The 23,807-nt window shown below is 44.0% G+C and overlaps 14 non-coding genes across 14 annotated transcripts; all 14 read left to right on the forward strand.

Moving 5' to 3' along the window:
- Positions 1–24: 24 nt before the first annotated feature.
- On the forward strand, positions 25–105 carry trnas-aga (transfer RNA serine (anticodon AGA)). The gene has a single exon. It is a non-coding gene; the product is annotated as a tRNA-Ser (tRNA).
- A 3,555-nt stretch (positions 106–3,660) lies between these two features.
- trnad-guc (transfer RNA aspartic acid (anticodon GUC)) lies at positions 3,661–3,732 on the forward strand. Its single transcript has one exon. It is a non-coding gene; the product is annotated as a tRNA-Asp (tRNA).
- A 2,180-nt stretch (positions 3,733–5,912) lies between these two features.
- On the forward strand, positions 5,913–5,993 carry trnas-aga (transfer RNA serine (anticodon AGA)). Its single transcript has one exon. It is a non-coding gene; the product is annotated as a tRNA-Ser (tRNA).
- A 3,557-nt stretch (positions 5,994–9,550) lies between these two features.
- trnad-guc (transfer RNA aspartic acid (anticodon GUC)) lies at positions 9,551–9,622 on the forward strand. Its single transcript has one exon. It is a non-coding gene; the product is annotated as a tRNA-Asp (tRNA).
- Positions 9,623–9,841: 219 nt separating this feature from the next.
- Positions 9,842–9,922, forward strand: trnas-aga (transfer RNA serine (anticodon AGA)). The gene has a single exon. It is a non-coding gene; the product is annotated as a tRNA-Ser (tRNA).
- Positions 9,923–11,515: 1,593 nt separating this feature from the next.
- trnad-guc (transfer RNA aspartic acid (anticodon GUC)) lies at positions 11,516–11,587 on the forward strand. The gene has a single exon. It is a non-coding gene; the product is annotated as a tRNA-Asp (tRNA).
- A 219-nt stretch (positions 11,588–11,806) lies between these two features.
- trnac-aca (transfer RNA cysteine (anticodon ACA)) lies at positions 11,807–11,887 on the forward strand. The gene has a single exon. It is a non-coding gene; the product is annotated as a tRNA-Cys (tRNA).
- Positions 11,888–13,480: 1,593 nt separating this feature from the next.
- Positions 13,481–13,552, forward strand: trnad-guc (transfer RNA aspartic acid (anticodon GUC)). Its single transcript has one exon. It is a non-coding gene; the product is annotated as a tRNA-Asp (tRNA).
- Positions 13,553–15,445: 1,893 nt separating this feature from the next.
- trnad-guc (transfer RNA aspartic acid (anticodon GUC)) lies at positions 15,446–15,517 on the forward strand. The gene has a single exon. It is a non-coding gene; the product is annotated as a tRNA-Asp (tRNA).
- A 1,893-nt stretch (positions 15,518–17,410) lies between these two features.
- Positions 17,411–17,482, forward strand: trnad-guc (transfer RNA aspartic acid (anticodon GUC)). The gene has a single exon. It is a non-coding gene; the product is annotated as a tRNA-Asp (tRNA).
- A 1,893-nt stretch (positions 17,483–19,375) lies between these two features.
- On the forward strand, positions 19,376–19,447 carry trnad-guc (transfer RNA aspartic acid (anticodon GUC)). Its single transcript has one exon. It is a non-coding gene; the product is annotated as a tRNA-Asp (tRNA).
- Positions 19,448–19,666: 219 nt separating this feature from the next.
- On the forward strand, positions 19,667–19,747 carry trnac-aca (transfer RNA cysteine (anticodon ACA)). The gene has a single exon. It is a non-coding gene; the product is annotated as a tRNA-Cys (tRNA).
- A 1,471-nt stretch (positions 19,748–21,218) lies between these two features.
- trnad-guc (transfer RNA aspartic acid (anticodon GUC)) lies at positions 21,219–21,290 on the forward strand. Its single transcript has one exon. It is a non-coding gene; the product is annotated as a tRNA-Asp (tRNA).
- Positions 21,291–23,173: 1,883 nt separating this feature from the next.
- Positions 23,174–23,245, forward strand: trnad-guc (transfer RNA aspartic acid (anticodon GUC)). The gene has a single exon. It is a non-coding gene; the product is annotated as a tRNA-Asp (tRNA).
- Positions 23,246–23,807: the final 562 nt, after the last annotated feature.

Consider the following 23,807-nt stretch of genomic DNA (forward strand, 5'->3'; position numbering starts at 1 on the left):
AACGTTTAAAATGGCAGCGACTCAGTAGTCGTGGCCGAGTGGTTAAGGCGATGGACTAGAAATCCATTGGGTTATCGTGCGCAGGTTCGAATCCTGCCGACTACGATTTGCAGCATTTTTCATTCCATTTCACAATTTAACCGGTTCTCTGCCAAACTGATCCTGAGATAGATGGAATAATGTCCCACACCTTTCAACACTGACATTTTTTTCTCATTTTTATTAATCTGCAATATTCACGATACATCCGTTTCAAAAATCGCAAACATCAGTCAAAGCTGCGACAGTGATTCAGCCTGTCTATCCCTCGAGATGACGAAGGCATCTGTGCATGCCCGTTGGTGCGTGCAAATTTTTGGTTTTGTCTATGTGTGTCTCTGTGTCTGTCTATCTCTACATATGTCTCTGTGTATGTGCAACTGTCTGTGGAAATCATCACCATGAATTTGGTATGTCCTGGAACTTATAAAACAGACTTGGGGGAAATAATAAGGTTGTGAACTTTTGTATCAGCTTTTGTTCAGTGGCAGCATTCTCGACTGAATCGGGAGTTTGTCTGTTCAAGTCGCACTTCTGAGACTTGAGAATTATCATCTTGGCTAACACTCAAGTGCAGCACTTGGGGAATTTTGCAATGTTGAAGCTGTTGTCTTTCGGATGAAATGTTAAATTGAAGCTACGTCTGCACCCTCGGGTGGATATGAAAGTTCACAGTGCATTACTCGAAAAAGAATAGGAGAGTTGCCCCCGTGTCAATATCACTAAAAATGTTCTTAAATGCTCACTGAAAGCCGATGTGTCTGTGTTTGTATGTGGGGTTGGGGTTGAATCCCAGATTCTCACAGAGACAGAATGCAGGTTTTCACAGGGCCAGGGTAGCCGAGTGGTTGATGCGTTGGCCTTGAAATTTAATGGTTTTTTACCGCGTGGGTTCGTACCCCACTCCTGGTATCTCTTTAATTTAACACGGATTTCCTCCCATTCTGATCAGTGAGACCGGATTTTCATCGGTTGAATCAGCGATTTTCTGTAACAATGCGACACTCTGAACCGATAATGAAATGAAATTGTGAAATGCATCTGCGTCGCTCGGTCTCCACCTCTCTCTCTCTCTCTTCAGAGAGTTGTGTATGTGTTTGTGTGTTTGAGTCTTTGTCTCTCTCAGTCTGACTACTCTGTCTGTCCCTGTTTCTCTGTTTGTCTCTGTCTCTCAATCTGTCTCTTTCTCACGGTGCCACGTCTGTTCCAATGGGTTTCTCTCAGACTCTTTGTCTGACTGGCTCTCTCTTTCCCATCATTTTGGTCTGTCCATGTCTTTGCCTGTCTCTGTGAGTCCCTGCCTGTAAGCTGAGAATTATTTCCATCATTTTCTGTTTTAGTCTCTATCGCTCTCTCTCCATCTGTCTCTCTCCTTGTAACTGTCTTTATCATTGTCTTTCTATCACTCTTTCCCTCTCTCTCTCATAATACATCACACACATCTCTGTATATGGAAATGTTTGAGTCTTTTTCTCACTCAGTCTGCCTCTCCTTCTCAGTCTCACACTTTCTGTCTCTCGTTGTCTCTATCTCGCTGTCTGTCTCTCCCTGTTTGTCGGTTTGTCTCTGTCTCTCAATGTGTCTGTCGACTTCTCATGGTGCCCAGTTTTGGTCACAGTGGCTCGATTACTGCTCTGACAGAATTGGTATACATCAGTTCCTCGTTAGTATAGTGGTGAGTATCCCCGCCTGTTACGCGGGAGACCGCGGTTCAATTCCCCGACGGGAAGGCAGTTATTTCAAATCGTAGAATTTTACTTCTGTTTCTTGGAAGAGATTCATGTTAAAAAGTTCCAGAGCAATATCGAACTGTAAAAATACAGGTAGAGGAGATTGCCTCGTCCAGATTTTTAGCAAACGGAGAATTTTTCAGGAGTCTTTGGCCGTCTGCTGCACAGAGATGGATGACTGAGTTTTTTCTGAGTAACGTTTAAAATGGCGGCGACACAGTAGTCGTGGCCGAGTGGTTAAGGCGATGGACTAGAAATCCATTGGGTTATCCTTCGGAGGTTCGAATCCTGCCGACTACGATTCGCAGCATTTTTCATTCCATTTCACAATTTAACCGGTTCTCTGCCAAACTGATCCTGAGATAGATGGAATAACGTCCCACACCTTTCAACACTGACATTTTTTTCTCATTTTTTTAATCTGCAATATTCACGATACATCCGTTTCAAAAATCGCAAACATCAGTCAAAGCTGCGACAGTGATTCAGCCTGTCTTTCCCTCGAGATGACGAAGGCATCTGTGCATGCCCGTTGGTGTGTGCAAATTTTTGGTTTTGTGTGTGTGTGTCTCTGTGTCTGTCTATCTCTATATATGTCTCTGTGTATGTGCAACTGTCTGTGGAAATCATCAACATGAATTTGGTATGTCCTCGAACTTATAAAACAGACTTGGGGGAAATAATAAGGTTGTGAACTTTTGTATCGGCTTTGGTTCAGTGGCAGCATTCTCGACTGAATGGGGAGTTTGTGTGTTCAAGTCACACTTCTGAGACTTGAGCATTATCATCTTGGCTAACACTCAAGTGCAGCACTTAGGGAATTTTGCAATGTTGAAGCTGTTGTCTTTCGGATGAAATGTTAAATTGAAGCTCCGTCTGCACCCTCGGGTGGATATGAAAGTTCCCAGTGCATTACTCGAAAAAAAATAGGAGAGTTGCCCCCGTCTCAATATCACTAGAAATGTTCGTAAATGCTCACTGAAAGCCGATGTGTCTGTGTTTGTATGTGGGGTTGGGGATGAAGCCCAGATTCTCACAGAGACAGAATGCAGGTTTTCATAGGACCAGGATAGCCGAGTGGTTGAGGCGTTGGCCTTGAATTTTAATGGTTCTTTACCGCGTGGGTTCGTACCCCACTCCTGGTACCTCTTTAATTTAGCACGGATTTCCTCCCATTCTGATCAGTGAGACCGGATTTTCACGGTTGAATCAGCAAATTTCTGTAACAATGTGACACTCTGAACCGATAATGAAATGAAATTGTGAAATGCATCTGCGTCGCTCGGTCTCCACCTCTCTCTCTCTCTCTTCAGAGAGTTGTGTATGTGTTTGTGTGTTTGAGTCTTTGTCTCTCTCAGTCTGACTCACTCTGTCTGTCCCTGTTTCTCTGTTTGTCTCTGTCTCTCAATCTGTCTCTTTCTCACGGTGCCACGTCTGTTCCAATGGGATTCTCTCAGACTCTTTGTCTGACTGGCTCTCTCTTTCCCATCATTTTGGTCTGTCCATGTCTTTGCCTGTCTCTGTGAGTCCCTGCCTGTAAGCTGAGAATTATTTCCATCATTTTCTGTTTTAGTCTCTATCGCTCTCTCTCCATCTGTCTCTCTCCTTGTCACTGTCTTTATCATTGTCTTTCTATCACTCTTTCCCTCTCTCTCTCATAATAGATCACACACATCTCTGTATATGGAAATGTTTGAGTCTTTTTCTCACTCAGTCTGCCTCTCCTTCTCAGTCTCACACTTTCTGTCTCTCGTAGTCTCTATCTCGCTATCTGTCTCTCCCTGTTTGTCGGTTTGTCTCTGTCTCTCAATGTGTCTGTCGACTTCTCATGGTGCCCAGTTTTGGTCACAGTGGCTCGATTACTGCTCTGACCGAATTGGTACACGTCAGTTCCTCGTTAGTATAGTGGTGAGTATCCCCGCCTGTCACGCGGGAGACCGGGGTTCAATTCCCCGACGGGGAGGCAGTTATTTCAAATCGTAGAATTTTACTTCTGTTTCTTGGAAGAGATTCATGTTAAAAAGTTCCAGAGCAATATCGAACTGTAAAAATACAGGTAGAGGAGATTGCCTCGTCCAGATTTTTAGCAAACGGAGAATTTTTCAGGAGTCTTTGGCCGTCTGCTGCACAGAGATGGATGACTGAGTTTTTTCTGAGTAACGTTTAAAATGGCGGCGACACAGTAGTCGTTGCCGAGTGGTTAAGGCGATAGACTAGAAATCCATTGGGTTATCCTGCGGAGGTTCGAATCCTGCCGACTACGATTCGGAGCATTTTTCATTCCATTTCACAATTTAACAGGTTCTCTGCCAAACTGATCCTGAGATAGATGGAATAACGTCCCACACCTTTCAACACTGACATTTTGTTTCTCATTTTTATTAATCTGCAATATTCACGATACATCCGTTTCAAAAATCGCAAACATCAGTCAAAGCTGCGACAGTGATTCAGCCTGTCTATCCCTCGAGATGACGAAGGCATCTGTGCATGCCCGTTGGTGTGTGCAAATTTTTGGTTTTGTGTGTGTGTGTCTCTGTGTCTGTCTATCTTTATATATGTCTCTGTGTATGTGCAACTGTCTGTGGAAATCATCAACATGAATTTGGTATGTCCTCGAACTTATAAAACAGACTTGGGGTAAATAATAAGGTTGTGAACTTTTGTATCGGCTTTGGTTCAGTGGCAGCATTCTCGACTGAATGGGGAGTTTGTGTGTTCAAGTCACACTTCTGAGACTTGAGCATTATCATCTTGGCTAACACTCAAGTGCAGCACTTAGGGAATTTTGCAATGTTGAAGCTGTTGTCTTTCGGATGAAATGTTAAATTGAAGCTACGTCTGCACCCTCGGGTGGATATGAAAGTTCCCAGTGCATTACTCGAAAAAGAATAGGAGAGTTGCCCCCGTCTCAATATCACTAAAAATGTTCGTAAATGCTCACTGAAAGCCGATGTGTCTGTTTTTGTATGTGGGGTTGGGGTTGAATCCCAGATTCTCACAGAGACAGAATGCAGGTTTTCACAGGGCCAGGGTAGCCGAGTGGTTGAGGCGTTGGCCTTGAAATTTAATGGTTTTTTACCGCGTGGGTTCGTACCCCACTCCTGGTATCTCTTTAATTTAACACGGATTTCCTCCCATTCTGATCAGTGAGACCGGATTTTCATCGGTTGAATCAGCAATTTTCTGTAACAATGCGACACTCTGAACCGATAATGAAATGAAATTGTGAAATGTATCTGCGTCGCTCGGTCTCTACCGCTCTCTCTCTTCAGAGAGATGTGTATGTGTTTGTGTGTTTGAGTCTTTGTCTCTCTCAGTCTGACTACTCTGTCTGTCCCTGTTTCTCTGTTTGTCTCTGTCTCTCAATCTGTCTCTTTCTCACGGTGCCACGTCTGTTCCAATGGGTTTCTCTCAGACTCTTTGTCTGACTGGCTCTCTCTTTCCCATCATTTTGGTCTGTCCATGTCTTTGCCTGTCTCTGTGAGTCCCTGCCTGTAAGCTGAGAATTATTTCCATCATTTTCTGTTTTAGTCTCTATCGCTCTCTCTCCATCTGTCTCTCTCCTTGTAACTGTCTTTATCATTGTCTTTCTATCACTCTTTCCCTCTCTCTCTCATAATACATCACACACATCTCTGTATATGGAAATGTTTGAGTCTTTTTCTCACTCAGTCTGCCTCTCCTTCTCAGTCTCACACTTTCTGTCTCTCGTTGTCTCTATCTCGCTGTCTGTCTCTCCCTGTTTGTCGGTTTGTCTCTGTCTCTCAATGTGTCTGTCGACTTCTCATGGTGCCCAGTTTTGGTCACAGTGGCTCGATTACTGCTCTGACCGAATTGGTACACGTCAGTTCCTCGTTAGTATAGTGGTGAGTATCCCCGCCTGTCACGCGGGAGACCGCGGTTCAATTCCCCGACGGGAAGGCAGTTATTTCAAATCGTAGAATTTTACTTCTGTTTCTTGGAAGAGATTCATGTTAAAAAGTTCCAGAGCAATATCGAACTGTAAAAATACAGGTAGAGGAGATTGCCTCGTCCAGATTTTTAGCAAACGGAGAATTTTTCAGGAGTCTTTGGCCGTCTGCTGCACAGAGATGGATGCCTGAGTTTTTTCTGAGTAACGTTTAAAATGGCAGCGACTCAGTAGTCGTGGCCGAGTGGTTAAGGCGATGGACTAGAAATCCATTGGGTTATCGTGCGCAGGTTCGAATCCTGCCGACTACGATTTGCAGCATTTTTCATTCCATTTCACAATTTAACCGGTTCTCTGCCAAACTGATCCTGAGATAGATGGAATAATGTCCCACACCTTTCAACACTGACATTTTTTTCTCATTTTTATTAATCTGCAATATTCACGATACATCCGTTTCAAAAATCGCAAACATCAGTCAAAGCTGCGACAGTGATTCAGCCTGTCTATCCCTCGAGATGACGAAGGCATCTGTGCATGCCCGTTGGTGCGTGCAAATTTTTGGTTTTGTCTATGTGTGTCTCTGTGTCTGTCTATCTCTACATATGTCTCTGTGTATGTGCAACTGTCTGTGGAAATCATCACCATGAATTTGGTATGTCCTGGAACTTATAAAACAGACTTGGGGGAAATAATAAGGTTGTGAACTTTTGTATCAGCTTTTGTTCAGTGGCAGCATTCTCGACTGAATCGGGAGTTTGTCTGTTCAAGTCGCACTTCTGAGACTTGAGAATTATCATCTTGGCTAACACTCAAGTGCAGCACTTGGGGAATTTTGCAATGTTGAAGCTGTTGTCTTTCGGATGAAATGTTAAATTGAAGCTACGTCTGCACCCTCGGGTGGATATGAAAGTTCACAGTGCATTACTCGAAAAAGAATAGGAGAGTTGCCCCCGTGTCAATATCACTAAAAATGTTCTTAAATGCTCACTGAAAGCCGATGTGTCTGTGTTTGTATGTGGGGTTGGGGTTGAATCCCAGATTCTCACAGAGACAGAATGCAGGTTTTCACAGGGCCAGGGTAGCCTAGTGGTTGATGCGTTGGCCTTGAAATTTAATGGTTTTTTACCGCGTGGGTTCGTACCCCACTCCTGGTATCTCTTTAATTTAACACGGATTTCCTCCCATTCTGATCAGTGAGACCGGATTTTCATCGGTTGAATCAGCGATTTTCTGTAACAATGCGACACTCTGAACCGATAATGAAATGAAATTGTGAAATGCATCTGCGTCGCTCGGTCTCCACCTCTCTCTCTCTCTCTTCAGAGAGTTGTGTATGTGTTTGTGTGTTTGAGTCTTTGTCTCTCTCAGTCTGACTACTCTGTCTGTCCCTGTTTCTCTGTTTGTCTCTGTCTCTCAATCTGTCTCTTTCTCACGGTGCCACGTCTGTTCCAATGGGTTTCTCTCAGACTCTTTGTCTGACTGGCTCTCTCTTTCCCATCATTTTGGTCTGTCCATGTCTTTGCCTGTCTCTGTGAGTCCCTGCCTGTAAGCTGAGAATTATTTCCATCATTTTCTGTTTTAGTCTCTATCGCTCTCTCTCCATCTGTCTCTCTCCTTGTAACTGTCTTTATCATTGTCTTTCTATCACTCTTTCCCTCTCTCTCTCATAATACATCACACACATCTCTGTATATGGAAATGTTTGAGTCTTTTTCTCACTCAGTCTGCCTCTCCTTCTCAGTCTCACACTTTCTGTCTCTCGTTGTCTCTATCTCGCTGTCTGTCTCTCCCTGTTTGTCGGTTTGTCTCTGTCTCTCAATGTGTCTGTCGACTTCTCATGGTGCCCAGTTTTGGTCACAGTGGCTCGATTACTGCTCTGACAGAATTGATATACGTCAGTTCCTCGTTAGTATAGTGGTGAGTATCACCGCCTGTCACGCGGGAGACCGCGGTTCAATTCCCCGACGGGAAGGCAGTTATTTCAAATCGTAGAATTTTACTTCTGTTTCTTGGAAGAGATTCATGTTAAAAAGTTCCAGAGCAATATCGAACTGTAAAAATACAGGTAGAGGAGATTGCCTCGTCCAGATTTTTAGCAAACGGAGAATTTTTCAGGAGTCTTTGGCCGTCTGCTGCACAGAGATGGATGACTGAGTTTTTTCTGAGTAACGTTTAAAATGGCGGCGACACAGTAGTCGTGGCCGAGTGGTTAAGGCGATGGACTAGAAATCCATTGGGTTATCCTGCGGAGGTTCGAATCCTGCCGACTACGATTCGCAGCATTTTTCATTCCATTTCACAATTTAACCGGTTCTCTGCCAAACTGATCCTGAGATAGATGGAATAACGTCCCACACCTTTCAACACTGACATTTTTTTCTCATTTTTATTAATCTGCAATATTCACGATACATCCGTTTCAAAAATCGCAAACATCAGTCAAAGCTGCGACAGTGATTCAGCCTGTCTTTCCCTCGAGATGACGAAGGCATCTGTGCATGCCCGTTGGTGTGTGCAAATTTTTGGTTTTGTGTGTGTGTGTCTCTGTGTCTGTCTATCTCTATATATGTCTCTGTGTATGTGCAACTGTCTGTGGAAATCATCAACATGAATTTGGTATGTCCTCGAACTTATAAAACAGACTTGGGGGAAATAATAAGGTTGTGAACTTTTGTATCGGCTTTGGTTCAGTGGCAGCATTCTCGACTGAATGGGGAGTTTGTGTGTTCAAGTCACACTTCTGAGACTTGAGCATTATCATCTTGGCTAACACTCAAGTGCAGCACTTAGGGAATTTTGCAATGTTGAAGCTGTTGTCTTTCGGATGAAATGTTAAATTGAAGCTCCGTCTGCACCCTCGGGTGGATATGAAAGTTCCCAGTGCATTACTCGAAAAAAAATAGGAGAGTTGCCCCCGTCTCAATATCACTAAAAATGTTCGTAAATGCTCACTGAAAGCCGATGTGTCTGTGTTTTTATGTGGGGTTGGGGATGAAGCCCAGATTCTCACAGAGACAGAATGCAGGTTTTCATAGGACCAGGATAGCCGAGTGGTTGAGGCGTTGGCCTTGAATTTTAATGGTTCTTTACCGCGTGGGTTCGTACCCCACTCCTGGTACCTCTTTAATTTAGCACGGATTTCCTCCCATTCTGATCAGTGAGACCGGATTTTCATCGGTTGAATCAGCAAATTTCTGTAACAATGTGACACTCTGAACCGATAATGAAATGAAATTGTGAAATGCATCTGCGTCGCTCGGTCTCCACCTCTCTCTCTCTCTCTTCAGAGAGTTGTGTATGTGTTTGTGTGTTTGAGTCTTTGTCTCTCTCAGTCTGACTCACTCTGTCTGTCCCTGTTTCTCTGTTTGTCTCTGTCTCTCAATCTGTCTCTTTCTCACGGTGCCACGTCTGTTCCAATGGGATTCTCTCAGACTCTTTGTCTGACTGGCTCTCTCTTTCCCATCATTTTGGTCTGTCCATGTCTTTGCCTGTCTCTGTGAGTCCCTGCCTGTAAGCTGAGAATTATTTCCATCATTTTCTGTTTTAGTCTCTATCGCTCTCTCTCCATCTGTCTCTCTCCTTGTCACTGTCTTTATCATTGTCTTTCTATCACTCTTTCCCTCTCTCTCTCATAATAGATCACACACATCTCTGTATATGGAAATGTTTGAGTCTTTTTCTCACTCAGTCTGCCTCTCCTTCTCAGTCTCACACTTTCTGTCTCTCGTAGTCTCTATCTCGCTATCTGTCTCTCCCTGTTTGTCGGTTTGTCTCTGTCTCTCAATGTGTCTGTCGACTTCTCATGGTGCCCAGTTTTGGTCACAGTGGCTCGATTACTGCTCTGACCGAATTGGTACACGTCAGTTCCTCGTTAGTATAGTGGTGAGTATCCCCGCCTGTCACGCGGGAGACCGGGGTTCAATTCCCCGACGGGGAGGCAGTTATTTCAAATCGTAGAATTTTACTTCTGTTTCTTGGAAGAGATTCATGTTAAAAAGTTCCAGAGCAATATCGAACTGTAAAAATACAGGTAGAGGAGATTGCCTCGTCCAGATTTTTAGCAAACGGAGAATTTTTCAGGAGTCTTTGGCCGTCTGCTGCACAGAGATGGATGACTGAGTTTTTTCTGAGTAACGTTTAAAATGGCGGCGACACAGTAGTCGTGGCCGAGTGGTTAAGGCGATGGACTAGAAATCCATTGGGTGATCCTGCGTAGGTTCGAATCCTGCCGACTACGATTCGGAGCATTTTTCATTCCATTTCACAATTTAACAGGTTCTCTGCCAAACTGATCCTGAGATAGATGGAATAACGTCCCACACCTTTCAACACTGACATTTTGTTTCTCATTTTTATTAATCTGCAATATTCACGATACATCCGTTTCAAAAATCGCAAACATCAGTCAAAGCTGCGACAGTGATTCAGCCTGTCTATCCCTCGAGATGACGAAGGCATCTGTGCATGCCCGTTGGTGTGTGCAAATTTTTGGTTTTGTGTGTGTGTGTCTCTGTGTCTGTCTATCTTTATATATGTCTCTGTGTATGTGCAACTGTCTGTGGAAATCATCAACATGAATTTGGTATGTCCTTGAACTTATAAAACAGACTTGGGGTAAATAATAAGGTTGTGAACTTTTGTATCGGCTTTGGTTCAGTGGCAGCATTCTCGACTGAATCGGGAGTTTGTGTGTTCAAGTCACACTTCTGAGACTTGAGCATTATCATCTTGGCTAACACTCAAGTGCAGCACTTAGGGAATTTTGCAATGTTGAAGCTGTTGTCTTTCGGATGAAATGTTAAATTGAAGCTCCGTCTGCACCCTCGGGTGGATATGAAAGTTCCCAGTGCATTACTCGAAAAAGAATAGGAGAGTTGCCCCCGTCTCAATATCACTAAAAATGTTCGTAAATGCTCACTGAAAGCCGATGTGTCTGTGTTTGTATCTGGGGTTGGGGATGAAGCCCAGATTCTCACAGAGACAGAATGCAGGTTTTCATAGGACCAGGATAGCCGAGTGGTTGAGGCGTTGGCCTTGAATTTTAATGGTTGTTTACCGCGTGGGTTCGTACCCCACTCCTGGTACCTCTTCAATTTAACACGGATTTCCTCCCTTTCCAATCAGTGATACCGGATTTTCATCGGTTGAATCAGCAATTTTATGTAACAATGTGACACTCTGAACCGATAATGAAATGAAATTGTGAAATGCATCTGCGTCGCTCGGTCTCCACCTCTCTCTCTCTCTCTTCAGAGAGTTGTGTATGTGTTTGTGTGTTTGAGTCTTTGTCTCTCTCAGTCTGACTACTCTGTCTGTCCCTGTTTCTCTGTTTGTCTCTGTCTCTCAATCTGTCTCTTTCTCACGGTGCCACGTCGGTTCCAATGGGATTCTCTCAGACTCTTTGTCTGACTGGCTCTCTCTTTCCCATCATTTTGGTCTGTCCATGTCTTTGCCTGTCTCTGTGAGTCCCTGCCTGTAAGCTGAGAATTATTTCCATCATTTTCTGTTTTAGTCTCTATCGCTCTCTCTCCATCTGTCTCTCTCCTTGTAACTGTCTTTATCATTGTCTTTCTATCACTCTTTCCCTCTCTCTCTCATAATACATCACACACATCTCTGTATATGGAAATGTTTGAGTCTTTTTCTCACTCAGTCTGCCTCTCCTTCTCAGTCTCACACTTTCTGTCTCTCGTTGTCTCTATCTCGCTATCTGTCTCTCCCTGTTTGTCGGTTTGTCTCTGTCTCTCAATGTGTCTGTCGACTTCTCATGGTGCCCAGTTTTGGTCACAGTCGCTCGATTACTGCTCTGACCGAATTGGTACACGTCAGTTCCTCGTTAGTATAGTGGTGAGTATCCCCGCCTGTCACGCGGGAGACCGGGGTTCAATTCCCCGACGGGGAGGCAGTTATTTCAAATCGTGGAATTTTACTTCTGTTTCTTGGAAGAGATTCATGTTAAAAAGTTCCAGAGCAATATCGAACTGTAAAAATACAGGTACAGCAGATTGCCTCGTCCAGATTTTTAGCAAACGGAGAATTTTTCAGGAGTCTTTGGCCGTCTGCTGCACAGAGATGGATGACTGAGTTTTTTCTGAGTAACGTTTAAAATGGCGGCGACACAGTAGTCGTGGCCGAGTGGTTAAGGCGATGGACTACAAATCCATTGGGTTATCCTGCGGAGGTTCGAATCCTGCCGACTACGATTCGCAGCATTTTTCATTCCATTTCACAATTTAACCGGTTCTCTGCCAAACTGATCCTGAGATAGATGGAATAACGTCCCACACCTTTCAACACTGACATTTTTTTCTCATTTTTATTAATCTGCAATATTCACGATACATCCGTTTCAAAAATCGCAAACATCAGTCAAAGCTGCGACAGTGATTCAGCCTGTCTATCCCTCGAGATGACGAAGGCATCTGTGCATGCCCGTTGGTGTGTGCAAATTTTTGGTTTTGTGTGTGTGTGTCTCTGTGTCTGTCTATCTCTATATATGTCTCTGTGTATGTGCAACTGTCTGTGGAAATCATCAACATGAATTTGGTATGTCCTCGAACTTATAAAACAGACTTGGGGGAAATAATAAGGTTGTGAACTTTTGTATCGGCTTTGGTTCAGTGGCAGCATTCTCGACTGAATGGGGAGTTTGTGTGTTCAAGTCACACTTCTGAGACTTGAGCATTATCATCTTGGCTAACACTCAAGTGCAGCACTTAGGGAATTTTGCAATGTTGAAGCTGTTGTCTTTCGGATGAAATGTTAAATTGAAGCTCCGTCTGCACCCTCGGGTGGATATGAAAGTTCCCAGTGCATTACTCGAAAAAAAATAGGAGAGTTGCCCCCGTCTCAATATCACTAAAAATGTTCGTAAATGCTCACTGAAAGCCGATGTGTCTGTGTTTGTATGTGGGGTTGGGGATGAAGCCCAGATTCTCACAGAGACAGAATGCAGGTTTTCATAGGACCAGGATAGCCGAGTGGTTGAGGCGTTGGCCTTGAATTTTAATGGTTCTTTACCGCGTGGGTTCGTACCCCACTCCTGGTACCTCTTTAATTTAGCACGGATTTCCTCCCATTCTGATCAGTGAGACCGGATTTTCATCGGTTGAATCAGCAAATTTCTGTAACAATGTGACACTCTGAACCGATAATGAAATGAAATTGTGAAATGCATCTGCGTCGCTCGGTCTCCACCTCTCTCTCTCTCTCTTCAGAGAGTTGTGTATGTGTTTGTGTGTTTGAGTCTTTGTCTCTCTCAGTCTGACTCACTCTGTCTGTCCCTGTTTCTCTGTTTGTCTCTGTCTCTCAATCTGTCTCTTTCTCACGGTGCCACGTCTGTTCCAATGGGATTCTCTCAGACTCTTTGTCTGACTGGCTCTCTCTTTCCCATCATTTTGGTCTGTCCATGTCTTTGCCTGTCTCTGTGAGTCCCTGCCTGTAAGCTGAGAATTATTTCCATCATTTTCTGTTTTAGTCTCTATCGCTCTCTCTCCATCTGTCTCTCTCCTTGTAACTGTCTTTATCATTGTCTTTCCATCACTCTTTCCCTCTCTCTCTCATAATAGATCACACACATCTCTGTATATGGAAATGTTTGAGTCTTTTTCTCACTCAGTCTGCCTCTCCTTCTCAGTCTCACACTTTCTGTCTCTCGTAGTCTCTATCTCGCTATCTGTCTCTCCCTGTTTGTCGGTTTGTCTCTGTCTCTCAATGTGTCTGTCGAGTTCTCATGGTGCCCAGTTTTGGTCACAGTGGCTCGATTACTGCTCTGACCGAATTGGTACACGTCAGTTCCTCGTTAGTATAGTGGTGAGTATCCCCGCCTGTCACGCGGGAGACCGGGGTTCAATTCCCCGACGGGGAGGCAGTTATTTCAAATCGTAGAATTTTACTTCTGTTTCTTGGAAGAGATTCATGTTAAAAAGTTCCAGAGCAATATCGAACTGTAAAAATACAGGTAGAGCAGATTGCCTCGTCCAGATTTTTAGCAAACGGAGAATTTTTCAGGAGTCTTTGGCCGTCTGCTGCACAGAGATGGATGACTGAGTTTTTTCTGAGTAACGTTTAAAATGGCGGCGACACAGTAGTCGTGGCCGAGTGGTTAAGGCGATGGACTAGAAATCCATTGGGTTATCCTGCGGAGGTTCGAATCCTGCCGACTACGATTCGCAGCATTTTTCATTCCATTTCACAATTTAACCGGTTCTCTGCCAAACTGATCCTGAGATAGATGGAATAACGTCCCACACCTTTCAACACTGACATTTTTTTCTCATTTTTATTAATCTGCAATATTCACGATACATCCGTTTCAAAAATCGCAAACATCAGTCAAAGCTGCGACAGTGATTCAGCCTGTCTATCCCTCGAGATGACGAAGGCATCTGTGCATGCCCGTTGGTGTGTGCAAATTTTTGGTTTTGTGTGTGTGTGTCTCTGTGTCTGTCTATCTCTATATATGTCTCTGTGTATGTGCAACTGTCTGTGGAAATCATCAACATGAATTTGGTATGTCCTCGAACTTATAAAACAGACTTGGGGGAAATAATAAGGTTGTGAACTTTTGTATCGGCTTTGGTTCAGTGGCAGCATTCTCGACTGAATGGGGAGTTTGTGTGTTCAAGTCACACTTCTGAGACTTGAGCATTATCATCTTGGCTAACACTCAAGTGCAGCACTTAGGGAATTTTGCAATGTTGAAGCTGTTGTCTTTCGGATGAAATGTTAAATTGAAGCTCCGTCTGCACCCTCGGGTGGATATGAAAGTTCCCAGTGCATTACTCGAAAAAAAATAGGAGAGTTGCCCCCGTCTCAATATCACTAAAAATGTTCGTAAATGCTCACTGAAAGCCGATGTGTCTGTGTTTGTATGTGGGGTTGGGGATGAAGCCCAGATTCTCACAGAGACAGAATGCAGGTTTTCATAGGACCAGGATAGCCGAGTGGTTGAGGCGTTGGCCTTGAATTTTAATGGTTCTTTACCGCGTGGGTTCGTACCCCACTCCTGGTACCTCTTTAATTTAGCACGGATTTCCTCCCATTCTGATCAGTGAGACCGGATTTTCATCGGTTGAATCAGCAAATTTCTGTAACAATGTGACACTCTGAACCGATAATGAAATGAAATTGTGAAATGCATCTGCGTCGCTCGGTCTCCACCTCTCTCTCTCTCTCTTCAGAGAGTTGTGTATGTGTTTGTGTGTTTGAGTCTTTGTCTCTCTCAGTCTGACTCACTCTGTCTGTCCCTGTTTCTCTGTTTGTCTCTGTCTCTCAATCTGTCTCTTTCTCACGGTGCCACGTCTGTTCCAATGGGATTCTCTCAGACTCTTTGTCTGACTGGCTCTCTCTTTCCCATCATTTTGGTCTGTCCATGTCTTTGCCTGTCTCTGTGAGTCCCTGCCTGTAAGCTGAGAATTATTTCCATCATTTTCTGTTTTAGTCTCTATCGCTCTCTCTCCATCTGTCTCTCTCCTTGTAACTGTCTTTATCATTGTCTTTCCATCACTCTTTCCCTCTCTCTCTCATAATAGATCACACACATCTCTGTATATGGAAATGTTTGAGTCTTTTTCTCACTCAGTCTGCCTCTCCTTCTCAGTCTCACACTTTCTGTCTCTCGTAGTCTCTATCTCGCTATCTGTCTCTCCCTGTTTGTCGGTTTGTCTCTGTCTCTCAATGTGTCTGTCGAGTTCTCATGGTGCCCAGTTTTGGTCACAGTGGCTCGATTACTGCTCTGACCGAATTGGTACACGTCAGTTCCTCGTTAGTATAGTGGTGAGTATCCCCGCCTGTCACGCGGGAGACCGGGGTTCAATTCCCCGACGGGGAGGCAGTTATTTCAAATCGTAGAATTTTACTTCTGTTTCTTGGAAGAGATTCATGTTAAAAAGTTCCAGAGCAATATCGAACTGTAAAAATACAGGTAGAGCAGATTGCCTCGTCCAGATTTTTAGCAAACGGAGAATTTTTCAGGAGTCTTTGGCCGTCTGCTGCACAGAGATGGATGACTGAGTTTTTTCTGAGTAACGTTTAAAATGGCGGCGACACAGTAGTCGTGGCCGAGTGGTTAAGGCGATGGACTAGAAATCCATTGGGTTATCCTGCGGAGGTTCGAATCCTGCCGACTACGATTCGCAGCATTTTTCATTCCATTTCACAATTTAACCGGTTCTCTGCCAAACTGATCCTGAGATAGATGGAATAACGTCCCACACCTTTCAACACTGACATTTTTTTCTCATTTTTATTAATCTGCAATATTCACGATACATCCGTTTCAAAAATCGCAAACATCAGTCAAAGCTGCGACAGTGATTCAGCCTGTCTATCCCTCGAGATGACGAAGGCATCTGTGCATGCCCGTTGGTGTGTGCAAATTTTTGGTTTTGTGTGTGTGTGTCTCTGTGTCTGTCTATCTCTATATATGTCTCTGTGTATGTGCAACTGTCTGTGGAAATCATCAACATGAATTTGGTATGTCCTCGAACTTATAAAACAGACTTGGGGGAAATAATAAGGTTGTGAACTTTTGTATCGGCTTTGGTTCAGTGGCAGCATTCTCGACTGAATGGGGAGTTTGTGTGTTCAAGTCACACTTCTGAGACTTGAGCATTATCATCTTGGCTAACACTCAAGTGCAGCACTTAGGGAATTTTGCAATGTTGAAGCTGTTGTCTTTCGGATGAAATGTTAAATTGAAGCTCCGTCTGCACCCTCGGGTGGATATGAAAGTTCCCAGTGCATTACTCGAAAAAAAATAGGAGAGTTGCCCCCGTCTCAATATCACTAAAAATGTTCGTAAATGCTCACTGAAAGCCGATGTGTCTGTGTTTGTATGTGGGGTTGGGGATGAAGCCCAGATTCTCACAGAGACAGAATGCAGGTTTTCATAGGACCAGGATAGCCGAGTGGTTGAGGCGTTGGCCTTGAATTTTAATGGTTCTTTACCGCGTGGGTTCGTACCCCACTCCTGGTACCTCTTTAATTTAGCACGGATTTCCTCCCATTCTGATCAGTGAGACCGGATTTTCATCGGTTGAATCAGCAAATTTCTGTAACAATGTGACACTCTGAACCGATAATGAAATGAAATTGTGAAATGCATCTGCGTCGCTCGGTCTCCACCTCTCTCTCTCTCTCTTCAGAGAGTTGTGTATGTGTTTGTGTGTTTGAGTCTTTGTCTCTCTCAGTCTGACTCACTCTGTCTGTCCCTGTTTCTCTGTTTGTCTCTGTCTCTCAATCTGTCTCTTTCTCACGGTGCCACGTCTGTTCCAATGGGATTCTCTCAGACTCTTTGTCTGACTGGCTCTCTCTTTCCCATCATTTTGGTCTGTCCATGTCTTTGCCTGTCTCTGTGAGTCCCTGCCTGTAAGCTGAGAATTATTTCCATCATTTTCTGTTTTAGTCTCTATCGCTCTCTCTCCATCTGTCTCTCTCCTTGTAACTGTCTTTATCATTGTCTTTCCATCACTCTTTCCCTCTCTCTCTCATAATAGATCACACACATCTCTGTATATGGAAATGTTTGAGTCTTTTTCTCACTCAGTCTGCCTCTCCTTCTCAGTCTCACACTTTCTGTCTCTCGTAGTCTCTATCTCGCTATCTGTCTCTCCCTGTTTGTCGGTTTGATTCTGTCTCTCAATGTGTCTGTCGAGTTCTCATGGTGCCCAGTTTTGGTCACAGTGGCTCGATTACTGCTCTGACCGAATTGGTACACGTCAGTTCCTCGTTAGTATAGTGGTGAGTATCCCCGCCTGTCACGCGGGAGACCGGGGTTCAATTCCCCGACGGGGAGGCAGTTATTTCAAATCGTAGAATTTTACTTCTGTTTCTTGGAAGAGATTCATGTTAAAAAGTTCCAGAGCAATATCGAACTGTAAAAATACAGGTAGAGCAGATTGCCTCGTCCAGATTTTTAGCAAACGGAGAATTTTTCAGGAGTCTTTGGCCGTCTGCTGCACAGAGATGGATGACTGAGTTTTTTCTGAGTAACGTTTAAAATGGCGGCGACACAGTAGTCGTGGCCGAGTGGTTAAGGCGATGGACTAGAAATCCATTGGGTTATCCTGCGGAGGTTCGAATCCTGCCGACTACGATTCGCAGCATTTTTCATTCCATTTCACAATTTAACCGGTTCTCTGCCAAACTGATCCTGAGATAGATGGAATAACGTCCCACACCTTTCAACACTGACATTTTTTTCTCATTTTTATTAATCTGCAATATTCACGATACATCCGTTTCAAAAATCGCAAACATCAGTCAAAGCTGCGACAGTGATTCAGCCTGTCTATCCCTCGAGATGACGAAGGCATCTGTGCATGCCCGTTGGTGTGTGCAAATTTTTGGTTTTGTGTGTGTGTGTCTCTGTGTCTGTCTATCTCTATATATGTCTCTGTGTATGTGCAACTGTCTGTGGAAATCATCAACATGAATTTGGTATGTCCTCGAACTTATAAAACAGACTTGGGGGAAATAATAAGGTTGTGAACTTTTGTATCGGCTTTGGTTCAGTGGCAGCATTCTCGACTGAATGGGGAGTTTGTGTGTTCAAGTCACACTTCTGAGACTTGAGCATTATCATCTTGGCTAACACTCAAGTGCAGCACTTAGGGAATTTTGCAATGTTGAAGCTGTTGTCTTTCGGATGAAATGTTAAATTGAAGCTCCGTCTGCACCCTCGGGTGGATATGAAAGTTCCCAGTGCATTACTCGAAAAAAAATAGGAGAGTTGCCCCCGTCTCAATATCACTAAAAATGTTCGTAAATGCTCACTGAAAGCTGATGTGTCTGTGTTTGTATGTGGGGTTGGGGATGAAGCCCAGATTCTCACAGAGACAGAATGCAGGTTTTCATAGGACCAGGATAGCCGAGTGGTTGAGGCGTTGGCCTTGAATTTTAATGGTTCTTTACCGCGTGGGTTCGTACCCCACTCCTGGTACCTCTTTAATTTAGCACGGATTTCCTCCCATTCTGATCAGTGAGACCGGATTTTCATCGGTTGAATCAGCAAATTTCTGTAACAATGTGACACTCTGAACCGATAATGAAATGAAATTGTGAAATGCATCTGCGTCGCTCGGTCTCCACCTCTCTCTCTCTCTCTTCAGAGAGTTGTGTATGTGTTTGTGTGTTTGAGTCTTTGTCTCTCTCAGTCTGACTCACTCTGTCTGTCCCTGTTTCTCTGTTTGTCTCTGTCTCTCAATCTGTCTCTTTCTCACGGTGCCACGTCTGTTCCAATGGGATTCCCTCAGACTCTTTGTCTGACTGGCTCTCTCTTTCCCATCATTTTGGTCTGTCCATGTCTTTGCCTGTCTCTGTGAGTCCCTGCCTGTAAGCTGAGAATTATTTCCATCATTTTCTGTTTTAGTCTCTATCGCTCTCTCTCCATCTGTCTCTCTCCTTGTAACTGTCTTTATCATTGTCTTTCTATCACTCTTTCCCTCTCTCTCTCATAATAGATCACACACATCTCTGTATATGGAAATGTTTGAGTCTTTTTCTCACTCAGTCTGCCTCTCCTTCTCAGTCTCACACTTTCTGTCTCTCGTAGTCTCTATCTCGCTATCTGTCTCTCCCTGTTTGTCGGTTTGTCTCTGTCTCTCAATGTGTCTGTCGACTTCTCATGGTGCCCAGTTTTGGTCACAGTGGCTCGATTACTGCTCTGACCGAATTGGTACACGTCAGTTCCTCGTTAGTATAGTGGTGAGTATCCCCGCCTGTCACGCGGGGGACCGGGGTTCAATTCCCCGACGGGGAGGCAGTTATTTCAAATCGTAGAATTTTACTTCTGTTTCTTGGAAGAGATTCATGTTAAAAAGTTCCAGAGCAATATCGAACTGTAAAAATACAGGTGGAGCAGATTGCCTCGTCCAGATTTTTAGCAAACGGAGAATTTTTCAGGAGTCTTTGGCCGTCTGCTGCACAGAGATGGATGACTGAGTTTTTTCTGAGTAACGTTTAAAATGGCGGCGACACAGTAGTCGTGGCCGAGTGGTTAAGGCGATGGACGACAAATCCATTGGGTTATCCTGCGCAGGTTCGAATCCTGCCGACTACGATTCGCAGCATTTTTCATTCCATTTCACAATTTAACCGGTTCTCTGCAAAACTGATCCTGAGATAGATGGAATAACGTCCCACACCTTTCAACACTGACATTTTTTTCTCATTTTTATTAATCTGCAATATTCACGATACATCCGTTTCAAAAATCGCAAACATCAGTCAAAGCTGCGACAGTGATTCAGCCTGTCTATCCCTCGAGATGACGAAGGCATCTGTGCATGCCCGTTGGTGTGTGCAAATTTTTGGTTTTGTGTGTGTGTGTCTCTGTGTCTGTCTATCTCTATATATGTCTCTGTGTATGTGCAACTGTCTGTGGAAATCATCAACATGAATTTGGTATGTCCTCGAACTTATAAAACAGACTTGGGGGAAATAATAAGGTTGTGAACTTTTGTATCGGCTTTGGTTCAGTGGCAGCATTCTCGACTGAATGGGGAGTTTGTGTGTTCAAGTCACACTTCTGAGACTTGAGCATTATCATCTTGGCTAACACTCAAGTGCAGCACTTAGGGAATTTTGCAATGTTGAAGCTGTTGTCTTTCGGATGAAATGTTAAATTGAAGCTCCGTCTGCACCCTCGGGTGGATATGAAAGTTCCCAGTGCATTACTCGAAAAAAAATAGGAGAGTTGCCCCCGTCTCAATATCACTAAAAATGTTCGTAAATGCTCACTGAAAGCCGATGTGTCTGTGTTTGTATGTGGGGTTGGGGATGAAGCCCAGATTCTCACAGAGACAGAATGCAGGTTTTCATAGGACCAGGATAGCCGAGTGGTTGAGGCGTTGGCCTTGAATTTTAATGGTTCTTTACCGCGTGGGTTCGTACCCCACTCCTGGTGCCTCTTTAATTTAGCACGGATTTCCTCCCATTCTGATCAGTGAGACCGGATTTTCATCGGTTGAATCAGCAAATTTCTGTAACAATGTGACACTCTGAACCGATAATGAAATGAAATTGTGAAATGCATCTGCGTCGCTCGGTCTCCACCTCTCTCTCTCTCTCTTCAGAGAGTTGTGTATGTGTTTGTGTGTTTGAGTCTTTGTCTCTCTCAGTCTGACTCACTCTGTCTGTCCCTGTTTCTCTGTTTGTCTTTGTCTCTCAATCTGTCTCTTTCTCACGGTGCCACGTATGGTCCAATGGGATTCTGTCAGACTCTTTGTCTATCTGTCTCTCTCCTTGTCACTGTGTTTATCATTGTCTTTCTCTCACTCTTTCCCTCTCTCTCTTAATAGATCACACACATACATCTCTGTATATGTATATATTTGAGTCTTTTTCTCACTCAGTCTGCCTCTCACTCTCAGTCTCACACTTTCTGTCTCTCGTTGTCTCTATCTCGCTGTCTGTCTCTCCCTGTTTGTCGGTTTGTCTCTGTCTCTCAATGTGTCTGTCGACTTCTCATGGTGCCCAGTTTTGGTCACAGTGGCTCGATTACTGCTCTGACCGAGTTGGTACACGTCAGTTCCTCGTTAGTATAGTGGTGAGTATCCCCGCCTGTCACGCGGGAGACCGGGGTTCAATTCCCCGACGGGGAGGCAGTTGTTTCAAGATGTCGAATTTTACTTCTGTTTCTTGGAAGAGATGCATATTAAAAAGTTCCAGAGCAATATCGAAATGTAAATATACAGGTAGATGAGATTGCCTCGTCCAGATTTTTAGCAAACGGAGAATTTTTCAGGAGTCTTTGGCCGTCTGCTGCACAGAGATGGATGACTGAGTTTTTTCTGAGTAAAGTTTAAAATGGCTGCGACACAGTAGTCGTGGCCGAGTGGTTAAGGCGATGGACTAGAAATCCATTGGGTTATCCTGCGGAGGTTCGAATCCTGCCGACTACGATTCGGAGCATTTTTCATTCCATTTCACAATTTAACAGGTTCTCTGCCAAACTGATCCTGAGATAGATGGAATAACGTCCCACACCTTTCAACACTGACATTTTTTTCTCATTTTTATTAATCTGCAATATTCACGATACATCCGTTTCAAAAATCGCAAACATCAGTCAAAGCTGCGACAGTGATTCAGCCTGTCTATCCCTCGAGATGACGAAGGCATCTGTGCATGCCCGTTGGTGTGTGCAAATTTTTGGTTTTGTGTGTGTGTGTCTCTGTGTCTGTCTATCTTTATATATGTCTCTGTGTATGTGCAACTGTCTGTGGAAATCATCAACATGAATTTGGTATGTCCTCGAACTTATAAAACAGACTTGGGGGAAATAATAAGGTTGTGAACTTTTGTATCGGCTTTGGTTCAGTGGCAGCATTCTCGACTGAATCGGGAGTTTGTGTGTTCAAGTCACACTTCTGAGACTTGAGCATTATCATCTTGGCTAACACTCAAGTGCAGCACTTAGGGAATTTTGCAATGTTGAAGCTGTTGTCTTTCGGATGAAATGTTAAATTGAAGCTCCGTCTGCACCCTCGGGTGGATATGAAAGTTCCCAGTGCATTACTCGAAAATAAATAGGAGAGTTGCCCCCGTGTCAATATTACTAAAAATGTTCGTAAATGCTCACTGAAAGCCGATGTGCATGTGTTTGTATGTGGGGTTGGGGTTGAAGCCCAGATTCTCACAGAGACAGAATCCAGGTTCTCACAGGACCAGAATAGCCGAGTGGTTGAGGCGTTGGCCTTAAAACTCAATGGGTTTGTCCCGCGTGGGTTTGTCCCCCACTCCTGGTATCTCATTAATTTAACACGGATTTCCTCCCATTCTGATCAGTGAGACCGGATTTTCATCGGTTGAATCAGCAGTTTTCTGTAACAATGTGACACTCTGAACCGATAATTAAATTAAATTGTGAAATGTATCTGTGTCGCTCGGTTTCTGCCTCTCTCTCTCTCTTCAGAGAGTTTTGTATGTTTGAGTCTTTGTCTCTCTCAGTCTGACTCACTTTGTCTGTCCCTGTTTCTCTGTTTGTCTTTGTCTCTCAATCTGTCTCTTTCTCACAGTGCCACGTCTGGTCCAATGGGATTCTGTCAGACTCTTTGTCTGACTGGCTCTCTCTTTCCCATCATTTCGGTCTGTCCATGTCTTTGCTTGTCTCTGTTAGTCCCTGCCTGTAAGCTGAGAAGTATTTCCATCATTTTCTGTTTTAGTCTCTATCGCTCTCTGTCTATCTGTCTCTCTCCTTGTCACTGTGTTTATCATTGTCTTTCTCTCACTCTTTCCCTCTCTCTCTTAATAGATCACACACATACATCTCTGTATATGTATATATTTGAGTCTTTTTCTCACTCAGTCTGCCTCTCACTCTCAGTCTCACACTTTCTGTCTCTCGTTGTCTCTATCTCGCTGTCTGTCTCTCCCTGTTTGTCGGTTTGTCTCTGTCTCTCAATGTGTCTGTCGACTTCTCTTGGTGTCCAGTTCTGTTCACAGTGACTCGATTGCTGCTCTGACAGAACTGGTGCCCGTCAGTTCCTCGTTAGTGTAGTGGTGAGTATCCCCGCCTGTCACGCGGGAGACCGGGGTTCAATTCCCCGACGGGGAGGCAGTTGTTTCAAGATGTCGAATTTTACTTCTGTTTCTTGGAAGAGATGCATATTAAAAAGTTCCAGAGCAATATGGAACTGTAAATATACAGGTAGATGAGATTGCCTCGTCCAGAGTTTTAGCAAACGGAGAATTTTTCAGCAGTCTTTGGCCGTCTGCTGCACAGAGATGGATGACTGAGTTTTTTCTGAGTAAAGTTTAAAAAGGCAGCGACACAGTAGTCGTGGCCGAGTGGTTAAGTCGATGGACTAGAAGTCCATTGGGTTATCCTGCTCAGGTTCGAATCCTGCCGACTACGATTCTCAGCATTTTTTATTCCATTTCACAATTTAACCGGTTCTCTGCCAAACTGATCCTGAGATAGATGGAATAACGTCCCACACCTTTCAACTTTGACATTTTTTTCTCATTTTTATTAATCTGCAATATTCACGATACATCCGTTTCAAAAATCGTAAACATCAGTCAAAGTTGCGACAGTGATTCAGCCTGTCTATCCCTCGAGATGTCTGAGGCATCTGTTCATGCCCGTTGGTGCGTGCAAATTTTTGGTTATGTGT

This window comes from Pristiophorus japonicus, chromosome 23 (assembly GCF_044704955.1).
Source record: "Pristiophorus japonicus isolate sPriJap1 chromosome 23, sPriJap1.hap1, whole genome shotgun sequence".
In the NCBI taxonomy this organism is placed as follows: Eukaryota; Metazoa; Chordata; class Chondrichthyes; family Pristiophoridae; genus Pristiophorus; species Pristiophorus japonicus.